Here is a 13,354-nt window from a genome sequence, read left to right as displayed (position 1 = left end):
TTTATAAATGCTCCGTGCAGAAAATCTGTAATGGGTCTGTTTATCTGTAATGGGTCTGTTTGTCCTACAGAGGGCGCCACTTTCTCAAAAACTCCCAAATGCGCTTTACTGTGTGAGAGAGATCCAGTACAGATGTGTGTGTGAGGGGGCTAAGATGACTGGCAGATTGACTTACAGACTTGACTGACAGACAAACTTAGACAACCTACAGACACGCACAAATGCACACACAGTCACAGATTGACTGTCACACAGACAGACAGACAAACGTAGACACACACAAATGCACACAATCACAGATAGACTCTCACACACACTGCAGTGTGTGTCAGCAGTAACGAATGAGCTCCAGGATCGTTACGCTTCTGTCTGCTGAGAGTCGAGCAGAAACGCATCCATCAGCGGCGACGGACATTTACACCTCCCAGACACACACACACACACACACACACACAGACAGACAGACAGACAGACAGACAACACTGACACATACACACACACATTTGACCCCTTCCCAACAGGGAAAACCAGTAACAGTTAAGAATGCACGTGGCTTTGCAATCAATGAATGTGATTATAATGAAAGTCAAAGGGGCAAAAACAGCCCCCAACATAATGAAAGGGGAGTCAGTCTGAACAGTACAGAAGGGTTAATATACCTGGCTGCCAATGACAGCGGGAGTCTGGCACAGATGGTGGCGCGGGCATCCTGAGAGCAGTTATCTAGTCCAGTGATGTAGAAACACTAAACAGACGAGTAGATGTGTGAGTGAATGCTCTGGAGTGCAGTATGAGCGTGTAGACAGAGGAGAAATCTCATTATAAGAGCACCTTCACCATCACTGTCAACCACAGGAGACTGTTTAAGGGGCTGTTCACACCTGCTGCGTTTACTTGGGTTCAAAGGCACCAGAATCTGTTCGGCTTTTTGGTGTAGTCGCAACAAAACCAGTCTAAACAAGTTGGTTCGAGTCCCGGCTGGGCCCGTTGGCATTTACCGATTAAAAGATCTGCTTAGCCGAGGTTAAGCAGGACCACTAGGTGGTGGTAAAAAATTGACATCAGGTGCACATAACTGTTCAACCACCAGATGGTGTCAAAAAAGGGACAGCAGATGCACATTGTTATTTTGACCACTAGATGGCAGTAAAAATAGACAACAACTCAACATTTTTTTCTGGACCACTAGGTAGCGGTAAAACATTGGACAGCAGGTGCACATCTTTTTTTGTTCACTAGATGGTGGTAAAAAAATGAATAGCAGATGCACATCATTATTTTGGCCACTAGATGGCAGTAAATGAATGGACAGCAGTTGCTTGTTGTTATTTTGACCACTAGATGGCAGTAAAAATATACAACAAAAGAACATTATTTTCTGGATCACTAGATGGCGTTAAAGAATGTACAGCAGGTGCGCATCCTTTTCTTGTCCACTAGATGGCAGTAAAAATATACAACAAAAGAACATTATTTTCTGGATCACTAGATGGCGTTAAAGAATGTACAGCAGGTGCGCATCCTTTTCTTGTCCACTAGATGGCAGTAAAAATATACAACAAAAGAACATTATTTTCTGGATCACTAGATGGCGTTAAAGAATGTACAGCAGGTGCGCATCCTTTTCTTGTCCACTAGGTGGTGGTAAAAGAATAGAAAGCAGGTGAACATTATTTTAACCACTAGATGGCAGTAAATAAATGGACAGCAGGTGCACAACATTATTTTTACCACTAGATGGCAGTAATTAAATGAACAGCAGGTGCACAACATTATTTTAACCACTAGATGCCAGTAAGTAAATGGGCCGCAGTTGCACATCATTATTTTAACCACTAGATGTACAAAACTTGTATGCTTACAATTACACCTCTGGAGCTGTAATTAGAAATGTAAGCTGCGTCCCAAATCGCATACTTATGCACTATTCTACGCCATTTTGTAGTATAAATAGTGTAAGTAGTGCGTTCACACTGAAAACTCTAAAAATAATAAGTGCACTTTAATTACCCGGATGATGCACTCATTCAGCCGCTAAAATGAAGTGTGTAATGATGGACACTTCACGCACTCAACGACCGCAGGTTTGCTTACGTAGCGGAAGGGGCGGAGCTATCGGACGCACATGTTGAATAACTTTATTTAATTTGGATAGTGAAAGCAAAATTCTCCTACGAGAGTGATTATAGCGCCTCCCGATGGTGAATGCGGCAACACTCACGGCAGGTATTATTTGATAATTCGGTCGTTTACTTCAATGATTTGGCAACCGTCAAACGTCATCAGAGAAACGGTTTGAATTTCCGCTTAGTAAAAAAAACATTAGTGTGCCATTTGGGACGACACTACATACATATACTACCCTGTTGAGTGTGTAAGTGCATAAGTACATAGTGCATGAGTGCATAGTGTATAGTGTGCCATTTGGGACGCAGCTGTAGTTTCTGGCTGTGTTCTATTCCCAGTTATCCCCCCTATGCCCTATTCGTTTAGAAAATTCTAGCATTAAAGTCTTCTCTTTTAGGTGTATTTTGCTGTCAGAGTATTTTTACAGTTCAGTTTTTGCGATCTCCATGTTTACAATAGTGTTCCCTTCGCAGTGCACTTTGAAAACATTGATGCCATTTTGAACACAGCCGTGGCTCATGACGAAAGCTATAGGTGACCTATTATTTAAACGCGGAATTTATGTTACGTCTCCAAAGCTTGTGAAAACAAAAAACATAGCATGCGCTAATGCTTTTAATTTATAGTAGGTTATTTATTAAGTATCTGCATTGTATATGACACAGGCCTGCTGGTTAAAACATTTCTGCTGTGTTTACATCAATGACTGTAAAAAATATGGACGACGCGACAGCCCTTTTTCCCATTGAACGCCTTGAGGGCAAAACGTCTGCTTGACGGGCACAAACTGTCGCAAAAGACTGCTGAAATTGGAGCCAGACATGCGCAGAAGGACTGTCTGATGGAGCCAGAGGAGGAGCCGCGAAAATGAGCAGAGTCGAGCTTCCAATCAAACGCTTTATGTAAAATCAACTACGCCCCCCGAACTTCTCAGCATGCGTTTGCTGTCATATCAACACAAATGGATGTAATAACGTTAACAAATATGAGGGTTTTATATATTGAATCGCGCCAGCTCCAGGCCGCAGCGCATAACTTACTCGCAGCGTCACGGGCTGATTGCGGCTCGCATGCGGCAGCGCCTGCTCGCTCGGCCGCCGCATCTGGCTCGATTGACGGGCTGGAATTGGGTAGTGAGTCCAGGCATCCGGAGTAGGTCCAGCAGAGGTAACATTAGTCAGTCTGAGCTCTAAGAGATAAGTCTCCGGCAGGCGAGAATCTAGCCGGAACTGTGTTTTGCTATCTGGGTGGCTAGGCGTGTATCAGCAAACTAATAAAGCCCGAAAAAAGCCCTGAACTTAGCGAATAAACAGTGTTCCACCAGGATCATGTATGTCAGAAACTATAGTTTACTGCTGAACTCATTTTGTCATGGTAAAATAACACAGAAATCGAATAATAACATTTCAGTCTACTTCAGTCTCCTGCCGAAGCTCAGACGCGCTGCTTTGAGAAACTGTCAATCACAGCTGTCAATCACGATGACACGCCCAGCATTAAATTACTGCTAAAAACAAACTGTTTACAAAAATGAAGATCTGCACCTATTTCAGCACAATAACCAGCGCCTTAATCCACCAGAACCATCTTTCGGGACATTTTATTGCAAGTGTAATATTTTTTTTTATTTGGGCTCAAGTCTCCTTTATTAACACGGAGGAGGCGGGCTTTATGACTTGTACTGCAGCCAGCCCCCAGGGGGCGATCTAACGGCCGAAACCTTCACTCAAACGTAGGCTTGCGGCACACTTGGTTTACATGTGTCACATTGTAAAAGTACACTTTTCAATAAATAAATAAATAAACAAGCAAACAATATCCTACTTAATAATCATAATAATTATCATCATTGATATTATTAAAGTAGGATTTTTTACATTTCCTAATAAATAATGAATATTAAATGTAATTTCTTAATAAATCGCCTCATTATTTATTTATTTATTTATATGATTTATATATGATATTAGCATAGGTGTTTGCTTTTGTAAGTGATGTTATGCTTTAGAATAGAGTATGTAATGTTCTCAATAATATTAGTAAAGGAAACACAGGCTCTGTATGTGCCATTTACATAAATTTCGATTAATATGGAAAGCGAGTGCATGTTTTTACCAGAACTAATATTGGATTTTATTTTAAATATGTGTGTTTGTGTAAAATTTGCACAAAGAAATGACGGGGTTATTCTCTAAAGAAGCTGTTACTCCACCTTGTTCAGAGCATCATTATGGGTGTTTTATGTAATAGTTAACGTGGTTTAAACTAAGAAATCTGGGACAGAGAAACTGCGGGTTTTGGGAAACACTCGTCACTACATCGTTATTTTCCCCAAGCGATGCATTGTACTATTATAGTTCAGCCATGAGTTAAGCCGTTGTTCAGGAAACGCACCCCAGATGTGTGTTCAGTCTTGATGTGAATGTGCCTAATGTTGGAGCACATCTGATCATTTCTGGAAGCTGATTCCAGCAGCAGGGGGCGCTGTTAGTAGCTGAAAGCCGATTCACCCTGCTTTGACTGAGCTCTTGGTAATTCTGATTTACTTGATCTTGATCCCATTGATCTATTAGGTTTGTGTTCAGTCAGCTTATCTGTAATGTATTGAGCTCCTAGGCTATTTAGTGATTTATAGAGCAGTAATAACACTTTAACATCTATTCTGAATGCAACTGGGAGCCAGTGTAAAGACCTGAGGACAGGTGTGATGTGCTCTGCTTCTCTGCCTCAGTCTCCTGGCAGCAGCGTTCTGGATGAGCTGCAACTGTTGCACTTGACAGACACTCTTACACGCCGGCTTGCTGCATCATCATTCCTCTTATTTTCATCTGATGTTTGTGGTCGCTGTAAACTGTGGAGAGATTAGTTTGGGCACATTATGGTGGATGAATGATGGCAGGCTGTGGTTTATTGGGGTGTGTGTGTGTGTGTGTGTGTGTGTGCAGCAGCTGTCCGTCTGTGTAGTCTCGTCTCGTTCCTGCGGCTGCGTTTGACTGAGTGCTTGTCAAGATGGGAAATGGATGTTGAGTGGACAAACACCTGCAGAAATGACCAGCCATCTCTCCGTCTGCCTGTCTTAATGCTCCAGAAACATGTTTATGTTGGACAGAGAACGAGAGAGAGAGAGATTGTAAAACCGAAAACACTGTATTTGACTCAAGATATCTCTTAACCTCAGTGTATTGTTCTAATTTACTCCCCTTTGGTTATGTTGGTGGCTGTTTTTGCCCCATTGACTTATAGTGTCATGGGTGTCATACACTGTCATGGCTTTGCAATCAAAAACAATGTGGTTATAATGGAAGTCAATGGGGCAAAAAAAGCCACCAACACAACAAAAGTATAATGAATTTGCTATTAACAAGTATAAAGCAAGATTTGTCAGCAAAAATCATTACAATAACTGAGACACAGAGAAAGCTGTGGGCAAATTAAACCTCAAATTCACCTCAGAGTGGGTAAAAACGACCCAACAGCATACAACGGCTACTCTTCATATCATGAACTTAAAAAAACAACATTCTTAAATAGTCAAATATTAAATTTAACTCTACTGTAATGTTTTTATGTCTATGTTGACACAACTGGTTAGATACAGAGATTCTGAAAACACCCTGAGAACATGAAAAACCATAATATTTCTCTTGAGCCAGTATAAAAAAGTACTTTGAATGAAAAATACTGTAGTTTAATTTTTTTTTTAGTGTGAAACACAATTTAATTCAAAACTGAGTTAAAATGCTGAATAATATTTGCTTAATAGCTGGACATTGCTCTGCCAACTGCTCTTTAAATGTTTATTTTTGTATCCTGCATTTCATTATTATTATTAGTATTATTATTATTACTATTATTATTATTTATTATGATTATTATTTATTGTTAAAATTATTATAATTTATTATTCTTTTTATTTATTTATTTATTTATTAATATAATTATTTGTTATTATTATTGTTGTTAATATCATCATCATTACTATTTATTATTAATATTATTATTAATATTATTAATGTTATTATTGTTTATTATTACTATTTATTAATACTTATATTATCATTATTTATTGTTGTTGTTGTTATCATCATCATCATCATCATCAACATCATCATCGCTATTATTATTATTATTATCATTAATCCTATTTATTGTTATTATTATTATTATTATTATTATTATTATTATTATTATTATCATCATCATCATCATCATCATCATTATTATTTATTTTAATTATCATTATTATTTATTTTAATTATTGTTATTATTATTATTATTATTATTATTTATTATAATTGTTATTATCATTATTCCTATTTATTATTATTGTTGTTGTTGTCATCATTATTATTATTATCATCATCATTATTATTTATTATTATTATTATTATAACCACTATTTAATATTATTGTTATTATTATTGCTGCATTCATCAGTCCCCTGACCTTTGACCTTTGCTAAGGGTCAGTAGGTCACAGTGCTCAGGAGTCTGAGATTTTTCATGAATGCATTCATTTTCTGTGTCTTAATTTTGTATGTGTGTGTGTGTGTGTGCGTGTGTGTGTGTGTGTGTGTGGAAAAATAGCACATCTAGAACTGAATATTCAAAGTCAGCAGCTTTGCGGAGAGAGAGATGCAGATAAACGAATAGAGCGCTGGATGATGAATGACTGTAGGTCTGCCTGTCATCTCTGTCCTGGAGTCAAGGGCTGGGAGTGCGTGTGTGTGTGTGTGTGTGATATATCGGCTCCGCTGTGGGCATAGACACATTTTAACACTAATGAATGACAGCACAGGGCCATCGCTGCCAATGAAATGGAGTCACGCTCTTCAAGGGCCAAAATAATTAGACCCTGAGCTTTCAGCAGAGCGTCCTTGTGTCACACAGCAGATTCACAGCACATCCGCTAAACACTCACAGCTTCACTGAGAGCAGAGTCACAGCACACTACCGTCAGCATCGCCAAACACACGCTCCATGCATGTACAGCTAGCCAAACATGGTGAATATATGTAAAACTTGCCAAATACGCTAGATAAACTGTATGTAAAACTAGCCAAACTATTGCCAGCATCATCAGACACAGTACAGATATGTAAAACTAGCCAAACATGCTACATGTGCAGCATGTAAAACTAGCCAAACTACTGTCTGGATTGTCAAACATGCACTATAAATGTTGCCAACATACTACATATTATCCAAACACTACATATACTGTATGTAAAACGAGTCAAACAGATTACATGGGCTTATACTGCATGTAAAACTAGCCAAACATGCTACATTTGTGTGAACTTAGCCAAACGCACTACATACTGTATGTAAAGCTAGCCAAACTACTGTCTGAATCGTCAAACATACTACATAAATGTAAAATTGGCCAAAGACACTATATAAAACATACGTAAAACTAGGCAAAGTACTGTCAGCATCATCAGACACTCTCCATATATGTAAAACTAGCTACATATACTGTATGTTAAACTAGCCAAACATGCTACATATATGTGAAATTAGCCAAACACACTGTACTGTATGTAAAACAAGCCAAACATGCTACATATATATGAAATTAACCAATCAAACTACATATACCATATGTAAAACTAGCCATACTACCGTCGGGATCGTCAAACAAGAGATAGCAAAACACATTGAGATACATTGAGATAGCCAAACACGCTACATAAATGTAAAACTTGACAAACCCACTTCGTATTTGTAAAACTAGCCAAACGTGCTACGTATTTGTAAAACTGACCAAACGTGCTACGTATTTGTAAAACTGGCCAAACGTGCTACGTATTTGTAAGACAAGCCAAATGCACTACGTATTTGTAAAATTAGCCAAACGCGCCATCTATTTGTAAAATCAGCCAAACGCGCTGCGTATTTGTAAAACTAGCCAAGAGTGCTACATATTTGTAAAACTAGCCCAATGCGCTACGTATTTGTAAAATTACCCAAACGCGTTATCTATTTGCTAAATCAGCCAAATGCGCTGCGTATTTATAAAACTAGCCAAGCGTGCTATGTATTTGTAATACTTGCCAGACATGCTACGTATTTATAAAACTAGCCAAGAGTGCTACGTATTAGTAAAACTAGCCCAACGCACTACGTATTTGTAAAATTACCCAAACCTGCTATCTATTTATAAAATCAGCCAAACGCGCTACGTATTTGCAAAATTACCCAAACCTGCTATCTATTTATAAAATCAGCCAAACGCGCTACGTATTTGCAAAATTAGCCAAATGCGCTGCGTATTTATAAACTAGCCAAGCGTACTACGTATTTGTAATACTAGCCAGACATGCTACGTATTTGTAAAACTAGCCAAGCCCGCTACCTATTTGTAAAATCAGCCAAACGCACTATGTATTTGTAAAACTCGCCAAACCTGCTATGTATTTGTAAAACTAGCCAACACGCTACGTATTTGTAATACTCGTCAAATGTGCTACACATTTGTAAAAATAGGCAAAACATGCTACGTGAAATTAGCCTAACGAACTACATATACCGTATGTAAAACTAGCCATGCTACTGTCGTGATCGTCATATAGCTAACCAAACATGTTACATCCTTGTAAACTCCAAACACGTTACATCTATATGAAAAGCTAGCCAAACATGCTATATAAGTGTTAAAGTAGCCAAACAAACTACATATACTGTAAACTGTACTAACCAAACTGCTGTCTGCATCGTCAATTATGCTACATATACTGTAGCCAAATAATGTCAGGATCATTCAATATATTTTATATAAAACTAGCTGAACATGCTACATTTACGTGAAACTAACTAAACTACTGTAAATGTCGCTAAACACGCTACATGTAAAACTAGCCTAAAAACTATTCACATTGCCAAACACGCCACTACTTAAAATCCATGAACAATGTGTAAATATTTCTTTTGTTCTTACATTTATTAAAGCAGTGATAACTTATGAACATTTTATTACAGTTATTACATCAGTGCTGGTGTCTTTAGACTTAATTTAATTAATTCACACTGCCCACGCCTTCAGTGCTGCCCTTATCGATGGGGTACACAAGTGTCCTCATGTTCAGATATTCTTCATTCAATGTTAGGATGAATCGAGAGCACAGTCGCTGATAATGTTGTTAATCGAGTGGTCATGATGTCATATCTTCCTCCTGCTGCGCTCGCAGTTATTATCTCACACTCTGCATTCATACACACACCTCTCTCTCTCTCACACACACACACACACACACACACATAGAGAGTTTGTGTGTGTGTCCTTGAGTCGTCCACAGCTCAGAGAACAGGAAATGTGTTTTTTCTGAAGGTGAAACTGTGAAATTGATCAGGATGCTGCAAAATAATTCCACAGTTTCCTAAAACCGAGAGACGGAGGACAGCTGGGTGATTACGGTTCACTAAAACGACAACCATAAAGCTCGTTACTTCGACATAATTAATAATACTGAAATAAAACGTATTAACAAACGCTACATATGGAAAACTAGCCGAACTGAAGTTAGCATTGTAACCATGCTACATGTACAACTAGCTAAACAAGCGTACTATATATGTAAAACTAGCCAAATGCATATTGTATATCGTAACTAGCCAAACGCGCTACATATTTGTAAAACTAGCCAAACTAGCTACATATATGCAACACTAGCCAAACGCACTACATGTTTGTATAACTAGCCAAATGTGGTACATATTTGAAAAACTAGCTAAACCCGCTACATATATGTGAAAATAGCCAAACGAGCTTCATATATTTAAAGCTAGCCAAATGCGCTATGTATTTATAAAACTAGCCAAATGCGCTACATATCTGTAAAACTAGCCAAACGCGCTTTATATATGTAAAACTAGCCAAACACGTTTTTGTTTTTGTAAAACTAGCCAAACACACTACATATTAATATTTTTAAAATAAGCCAAATGCGCTACATATTTGTAAAACTAGACAAACGCGCTACGTATTTGTAAAACTAGACAAATGTGCTATGTATTTGTAAAACTAGACAAACGCACTACATATATGTAAAACTAGCCAAACACTTTTTTTGTAAAACTGGCCAAACGTGCTACATATCTGTAAAACTAGCCAAACGCGCTTTATATATGTAAAACTAGCCAAACACGTTTTTGTATTTGTAAAACTAGCCAAACACACTACATATTAATAACAATACGTATTTGTAAAACTCGTCAAACGCAATACATATTTGTAAAACTCGCCAAACGTGCTACATATTTGTTAAACTAGCCAAACATGCTGTTTTTATAAAACTAGCCAAACATGCTGTTCTTGTAAAACTCGCCAAATGCAATAGGTATTTGTAAAATTAGCCAAACGCGATACGTTTTTGTAAAACTAGACAAACGCGATACATATTTGTAAAACTAGACAAACGCACTACGTATTTGTACAACTAGACAAATGCACTACATATTTGTAAACTAGCCAAATGCGCTACGTATTTGTAAAACTAGCCAAATGCAATACGTATTTGTAAAACTTGCCAAATGAGCTACGTATTTGTAAAACTAGCCAAACAAGCTACTTATTTTTTAAATTAGCCAAATGCGCTACTAACTTTTGTAAAACTAGCCAAACGCGCTATGTATTTGTAAAACTAGCCAAATGCAATACATATTTGTAAAGCTAGACAAATGCGCTACATATTTGTAAAAATTGACAAACACGCTATGTATTTAAAACTAGTCAAACACACTACATACATGTAAAACTAGCCAAACACACTTTTTTTTGTAAAACTAGCCAAACGTGCAACATAATTGTAAAACTAGCCAAACACACTGTTTTTGTAAAACTTCCCAAACGCAATACGTATTTGTAAAACTCGCCAATTTTTATAGATATTTGTTAAACTAGCCAAACGCTCTACATATATGTAAAACTAGCCAAATACATATCTGTGGAACTAGCCAAATGTGCTACATGGTCAAAATGGGGGAAATGTCAACCTCAACGTAATCAAAAAATGTCCAGTTGTGTTTGTGAATCATGGATAAAAGCCTCAGTGTTGGATTAATAAATATACTAAATGTCAATCTAATTATAAAGCGCAGTGTGCTAATTTCCCAGATGAAGCTTTAGTGTGTTGGAGCGCTCAGTTTTCTGGAGCTGCTGTGTCTTTGTAACGTCTCTGAATGAAGGCTGATCATTAATCCTCTCAGAAGGAGAGCTGTGGGTCGAGCAGGCAAATTCTTCTCCCTCATTTCTGGGCTTCAGATACAATGCGGAGAGCTTTTCTCCGCGTAAGACGCTCACAAAAGGGTTTATGAAAATCATAATTACTGCAATAAGCCCTCGGGGAGCTCTTTTCTCCCTGTGAATCTGAGCACTGCAGATATGGAGTTTTCATTAAGTCGTGTAACATGAGAGCGGATGGAAGCACACTTTACATCAAGAGTGCCGATTGTTCTAGCCACTGTTTTTTTTATTTTACGTGTATTATTTTAATAAGTGGTTCGTAAATGAAGCATTTTGTGATGATGCTCAAATGAACTTGTAAACAAACCGAGAAGACTGAGGTGAATAGTAGAAGAGAGCGGGATGGAAGTATGTGGGACGAAAGTAAGCCCCGACAACATCTGCTTTCCAGGCAGCACATTCAGCATGCAGCCCTTGATGAAGCTGCAGATTTCAGGAGCGTTTCACGCAGTTAGGTCTGAAGTTCACTTTTTAAGCGCAGAAGGTAAATAAATGTAGTGGTTCTTCCTATTACATTGGGTTATACAATTTACCCCAATGCATTGGGTTATTTTGATTAAATGCTATTTTTTCCATTCTGGTATTACTATCGCTACTATTACAAGTACTGTTATTACATTTATATTACTCATTCATTCGTTTTCTTTTTGGCTTAGTGCCATTATTAATATAAGCTTGCCACAGCGGAATGAACCGCCAACTTATCCAGCATATGTTTTTACGCAGCCGATGCCCTTCCAGCTGCAACCCACCACTGGGAAACACACACACACACTCATTAACACTCATACACTACAGTCAATTTTTAGCATACCCAATTCACCTGTACCACATGTCTTTGGATTTGTGGGGGAAACCGGAGCACCCGGAGGAAACCCTCACCAACAGGGGGAGAACATGCAAACTCCACACAGAAATGCCAACCAGCGACCTTGTTGCTGTAAGGTGAACGTCCTACCCACTGCGCCACCACGTCCCCTAATTTTGTAATATGGCTGTGTAAATAAATAACATAGTTTTCAAAAATATTGCAAATGCTATTATTTCCTTTACATTTTAAATTCCGGACCTTTAGCGTGTTTTTCTGTTTAATATAGATCAGCTATGAAGTAAGCGTACAGTATGTATCATTAACAATTAAGAGCGCTGGTGAAACAGATATGAAAACACGACACGGGGAGGACATTTGATAAAAGAATAACGACAGTACTGGGTTAGAGCTTAAATAAACTTAATGCAAAAACAACATTACATACAACATAATAACATTACATTACATAATATTAATGCAGCAATATACATTACATTAATTTACAGTAATATATTACATAAATAACATTACATTACATGATATTAATACAGCAATATACATTACATTAATTTACAGTAATATATTACATAAATAACATTACATGATATTAATACAGCAATATACTTTACATTAATTTACAGTAATATATTACATAAATAACATTACATTACATAATATTAATGCAGCAATATACATTACATTAATTTACAGTAATATATTACATAAATAACATTACATTACATAATATTAATGCAGCCATATACATTACAATAATTTACAGTAATATATTACATAAATAACATTACATGATATTAATACAGCAATATACATTACATTAATTTACAGTAATATATTACATAAATAACATTACATAACTTAATATTAATACAGCAATATACATTACAATAATTTACAGTAATATATTACATAAATAACATTACATGATATTAATACAGCTGTTCTGTGTTAATTAAATCAGTTGACTGTTGAAATTCAAAAATTTTAACCCAGCTGGTTCTTAAATAAATAACCCAATAAAGGTAAAAAAATAGCCCAACAGTCGGCGCAATAGCACGTCAGGGCATCCCGAGTTCGAAACCCGGCTCGAGGACATTTCCCTAACCCATTCCCCCCTACCCCCCTCCCCCCACCCTCATCTCTCTCCCCAACTTT

General features: G+C 37.3%; 1 protein-coding gene and 1 long non-coding RNA gene across 8 annotated transcripts in view; one reads left to right on the top strand and one right to left on the bottom strand.

Annotated features, from left to right (window-relative positions):
- Nucleotides 1–13,354, bottom strand: part of LOC148679883 (uncharacterized) — a 759,583-nt gene that overhangs the window by 97,589 nt on the left and 648,640 nt on the right. The window lies entirely within an intron of this gene.
- The window catches only part of LOC101885658 (glutamate receptor ionotropic, kainate 2-like), a 98,654-nt gene that overhangs the window by 9,895 nt on the left and 75,405 nt on the right, over nucleotides 1–13,354 (top strand). The window lies entirely within an intron of this gene.

The sequence above is a fragment of the Danio rerio genome, chromosome 4 (assembly GCF_052040795.2).
Source record: "Danio rerio strain M-AB ecotype USA chromosome 4, GRCz13ab, whole genome shotgun sequence".
In the NCBI taxonomy this organism is placed as follows: domain Eukaryota; kingdom Metazoa; phylum Chordata; class Actinopteri; order Cypriniformes; family Danionidae; genus Danio; species Danio rerio.
The sequence above is the reverse complement of the archived record's forward strand: the minus strand, read 5'-3'. Positions and strand labels throughout refer to the sequence as shown.